General features: G+C 57.0%; 2 non-coding genes and 1 pseudogene across 2 annotated transcripts; all 3 read left to right on the top strand.

Moving 5' to 3' along the window:
• Positions 1-2,084: 2,084 nt before the first annotated feature.
• LOC124774740 lies at positions 2,085-3,993 on the top strand. The gene has a single exon (XR_007015477.1). It is a non-coding gene; the product is annotated as a small subunit ribosomal RNA (ribosomal RNA).
• A 351-nt stretch (positions 3,994-4,344) lies between these two features.
• On the top strand, positions 4,345-4,499 carry LOC124774729. Its single transcript, XR_007015467.1, has one exon. It is a non-coding gene; the product is annotated as a 5.8S ribosomal RNA (ribosomal RNA).
• A 188-nt stretch (positions 4,500-4,687) lies between these two features.
• The window catches only part of LOC124774749, a 4,222-nt pseudogene continuing 3,909 nt past the window's right edge, over positions 4,688-5,000 (top strand).

Here is a 5,000-nt window from a genome sequence, read left to right on the forward strand (position 1 = left end):
TGTGCCTCAACCTAACCCATGTTGTGCCTCAACCTAACCCATGTTGTGCCTCAACCTAACCCATGTTGTGCCTTAACCTAACCCATGTTGTGCCTCAACCTAACCCATGTTGTGCCTTAACCTAACCCATGTTGTGCCTTAACCTAACCCATGTTGTGCCTTAACCTAACCCATGTTGTGCCTTAACCTAACCCATGTTGTGCCTTAACCTAACCCATGTTGTGCCTTAACCTAACCCATGTTGTGCCTTAACCTAACCCATGTTGTCGCCTTAACGTAACCCACGTTGTCGCCTAAACCTGCTCTGTAATTGTTATACGACTCGTTCAATTACTGTAGTGTTGCCCACCCGCAACCCTCGCAATATAGTTCGCTACTCGCACTGCCCGCACCCCTGTGTATCGCTTCATGTTAAACACCTTGCAAGTCTTGCTCACTTTCCACATGCTCCTGCTGTACACTGTAATGTGGATGGCAGCAGGACGTACATGCCGCCCCTCCCCACGTCCCCACCTTGCCCCCTGCCTTCGCAAGCTGGTTGGTGAGAAGTTTGCATGTTCAATGCCCTTCGCATGCGACGTACTCAGGCTACGTTGTGGTGCGGCCTGTGTCAACTGTCCGCTGATGTCGTACGCGTGAACCACAATCTGTACTGCACATTCGTCCTTATGTACTGAATGATACATCGTGGCACATGTGTGACCGCACAACGACTGCGCCCAAAAACGGCGGACCATACAGTGCAAATATTGTGCACGCAGCTACGTGTCGTCTCCCTATGAGAGCTGGATTGCAGTGTGGTACGCCATAGAGACGTGTGGGAGGAACGGACGCCGTGGATGGCGATCAGCATGAGCTGTCTGTTGATGTATTCGGACCTAGTCGTCTCTCCTCACACACCGTGATGGCATGGTGCACCGCGTTCCATATCTGCGACATGCTACAGAGGCCGGTTGACAGTCGTTCGAGCAATGGACATCGCATACGTACGGGGGCCACCTTCCACGTATTGTCTAGGCGTGCACATTTTGTTGCGTGTATGTGGGCAGACGTAGTGTGGCGTGACACCTGACACAGGCATGCAATAATCGTTGAAGTTGCAAATGGCGATGGACGCCTGCGTTTTCTGGTGAAGTTACGCAAATGAACAAATGGTAACCTGTTGTGGTGCGGTTGTTCTCGCTAGGGGTGAATCGGTGATGGCGACGATAGGTTGAGGTACTAACCGGTTGTTCCAGCGATACCCACCATGCCGACGAAACTGAACGGCATCTGGGTGTGAAGCGATACGCGGCGGTGGCTGGGTGGGACCGTCCCCGGCCGGTGAGGGGGCGCCTCCCGGCGTGCTGGCCGCGCGGTGCGTGGGCGCACGCGCTACAGCCGGCTGGTGGGGGCGGCCAGTGGCAGGCGCGCCGGCCGACGGACGCGGCAGGCGTCGCAGCTGCGCGCCGGCGCACCCTGCGCGCGGCGCCGTGCGGCCAAAGTAGGTCCTCGCGGGCCCGGTGCGAAGCGCGGTGGACATCTTCAGTGTGCTGGTCCGATTGAGGACTGTGTGCGTTGAGGATGCGCCGCCGCCCGGCGCTCGGCGCCGCGACGCCGTCTGCTGCTCGGTCGCCCCAGCGGTTCTCGCTGGTGGTTTGTATCGCAGCTGTGCGGATGTGTTGGCGCGTGCGCTGTGCTGGGAGAGTTCGCTTCGGCACCCAAGTGGGGCTTTTGTCCTTCTGTGGCGCTGGCGTTGGAGCTGCCGGTCACCGTAGGTGGCGCGTGTTGTCTCCCGCCGGCAATGCCACGACAGCACGCTCCCGGGCCTCTGTCGGCAGCGGCAAGCTCAGTTGGGAGCACGGGTGGTCGCACCGAAAGCGTCTACTCGCCTAACTCCGGGCGATTGCGCCTCTCTCGAACCCGACCAAGTACTTGGGACGGCGCTGCGCGCCGCCGGGACCTGAGAGGGTTTCGAGGTGTATTGTGCAGGGGAGCTCAGCCTCCTCCTGTTTGCAGAATGATTGAGCGGACGCTTGCGTGTTCGCGCGGGCCCCCGGGACACACTCCCGGGCGGCCGGCTGCTCAGCTCTAGTTGACGCAGCTCCCTGGTTGATCCTGCCAGTAGTCATATGCTTGTCTCAAAGATTAAGCCATGCATGTCTCAGTACAAGCCGCATTAAGGTGAAACCGCGAATGGCTCATTAAATCAGTTATGGTTCCTTAGATCGTACCCACGTTACTTGGATAACTGTGGTAATTCTAGAGCTAATACATGCAAACAGAGTCCCAACCAGAGATGGAAGGGACGCTTTTATTAGATCAAAACCAATCGGTCGGCTCGTCCGGTCCGTTTGCCTTGGTGACTCTGAATAACTTTGGGCTGATCGCACGGTCCTCGTACCGGCGACGCATCTTTCAAATGTCTGCCTTATCAACTGTCGATGGTAGGTTCTGCGCCTACCATGGTTGTAACGGGTAACGGGGAATCAGGGTTCGATTCCGGAGAGGGAGCCTGAGAAACGGCTACCACATCCAAGGAAGGCAGCAGGCGCGCAAATTACCCACTCCCGGCACGGGGAGGTAGTGACGAAAAATAACGATACGGGACTCATCCGAGGCCCCGTAATCGGAATGAGTACACTTTAAATCCTTTAACGAGTATCTATTGGAGGGCAAGTCTGGTGCCAGCAGCCGCGGTAATTCCAGCTCCAATAGCGTATATTAAAGTTGTTGCGGTTAAAAAGCTCGTAGTTGGATTTGTGTCCCACGCTGTTGGTTCACCGCCCGTCGGTGTTTAACTGGCATGTATCGTGGGACGTCCTGCCGGTGGGGCGAGCTGAAGGCGTGCGACCGCCTCGTGCGTGCTCGTGCGTCCCGAGGCGGACCCCGTTGAAATCCTACCAGGGTGCTCTTTATTGAGTGTCTCGGTGGGCCGGCACGTTTACTTTGAACAAATTAGAGTGCTTAAAGCAGGCAAGCCCGCCTGAATACTGTGTGCATGGAATAATGGAATAGGACCTCGGTTCTATTTTGTTGGTTTTCGGAACCCGAGGTAATGATTAATAGGGACAGGCGGGGGCATTCGTATTGCGACGTTAGAGGTGAAATTCTTGGATCGTCGCAAGACGAACAGAAGCGAAAGCATTTGCCAAGTATGTTTTCATTAATCAAGAACGAAAGTTAGAGGTTCGAAGGCGATCAGATACCGCCCTAGTTCTAACCATAAACGATGCCAGCCAGCGATCCGCCGCAGTTCCTCCGATGACTCGGCGGGCAGCCTCCGGGAAACCAAAGCTTTTGGGTTCCGGGGGAAGTATGGTTGCAAAGCTGAAACTTAAAGGAATTGACGGAAGGGCACCACCAGGAGTGGAGCCTGCGGCTTCATTTGACTCAACACGGGAAACCTCACCAGGCCCGGACACCGGAAGGATTGACAGATTGATAGCTCTTTCTTGATTCGGTGGGTGGTGGTGCATGGCCGTTCTTAGTTGGTGGAGCGATTTGTCTGGTTAATTCCGATAACGAACGAGACTCTAGCCTGCTAACTAGTCGCGTGACATCCTTCGTGCTGTCAGCGATTACTTTTCTTCTTAGAGGGACAGGCGGCTTCTAGCCGCACGAGATTGAGCAATAACAGGTCTGTGATGCCCTTAGATGTTCTGGGCCGCACGCGCGCTACACTGAAGGAATCAGCGTGTCTTCCTAGGCCGAAAGGTCGGGGTAACCCGCTGAACCTCCTTCGTGCTAGGGATTGGGGCTTGCAATTGTTCCCCATGAACGAGGAATTCCCAGTAAGCGCGAGTCATAAGCTCGCGTTGATTACGTCCCTGCCCTTTGTACACACCGCCCGTCGCTACTACCGATTGAATGATTTAGTGAGGTCTTCGGACTGGTACGCGGCATTGACTCTGTCGTTGCCGATGCTACCGGAAAGATGACCAAACTTGATCATTTAGAGGAAGTAAAAGTCGTAACAAGGTTTCCGTAGGTGAACCTGCGGAAGGATCATTACCGACTAGACTGCATGTCTTTCGATGTGCGTGTCGTGTCGCGCAACACGCTACCTGTACGGCTCGCCGTAGCCGTGCGCCGCGTGCGGAACCACGCGTGCCTCTCAAAACTAGCGGCAATGTTGTGTGGTACGAGCGCTGAAGCGCTGGAGCGGCTGGCCTGCGGCACCTGGCGCCTGGCGCCGGTTTTGAATGACTTTCGCCCGAGTGCCTGTCCGCTCCGGTGTGGAGCCGTACGACGCCCGTCGGCCGTGAGGCCGTTGGACACAGAACGCTGGAACAGGGGCCGCCACACGCCTCACTCCCGCCTATGCGACCGTCTCGAAAGAGACGGCGGAAACTGAGAAAAGATCACCCAGGACGGTGGATCACTCGGCTCGTGGGTCGATGAAGAACGCAGCAAATTGCGCGTCGACATGTGAACTGCAGGACACATGAACATCGACGTTTCGAACGCACATTGCGGTCCATGGATTCCGTTCCCGGGCCACGTCTGGCTGAGGGTCGGCTACGTATACTGAAGCGCGCGGCGTTTGCCCCGCTTCGCAGACCTGGGAGTGTCGCGGCCGCCTGTGGGGCCGGCCGCGTCTCCTCAAACGTGCGATGCGCGCCCGTCGCCTGGCGGTTCGCATACCGGTACTTTCTCGGTAGCGTGCACAGCCGGCTGGCGGTGTGGCGTGCGACACCTCGTACAACGACCTCAGAGCAGGCGAGACTACCCGCTGAATTTAAGCATATTACTAAGCGGAGGAAAAGAAACTAACAAGGATTCCCCCAGTAGCGGCGAGCGAACAGGGAAGAGTCCAGCACCGAACCCCGCAGGCTGCCGCCTGTCATGGCATGTGGTGTTTGGGAGGGTCCACTACCCCGACGCCTCGCGCCGAGCCCAAGTCCAACTTGAATGAGGCCACGGCCCGTAGAGGGTGCCAGGCCCGTAGCGGCCGGTGCGAGCGTCGGCGGGACCTCTCCTTCGAGTCGGGTTGCTTGAGAGTGCAGCTCCAAGTGGGT

Source organism: Schistocerca piceifrons, unplaced genomic scaffold, assembly GCF_021461385.2.
Source record: "Schistocerca piceifrons isolate TAMUIC-IGC-003096 unplaced genomic scaffold, iqSchPice1.1 HiC_scaffold_971, whole genome shotgun sequence".
NCBI lineage: Eukaryota > Metazoa > Arthropoda > Insecta > Orthoptera > Acrididae > Schistocerca > Schistocerca piceifrons.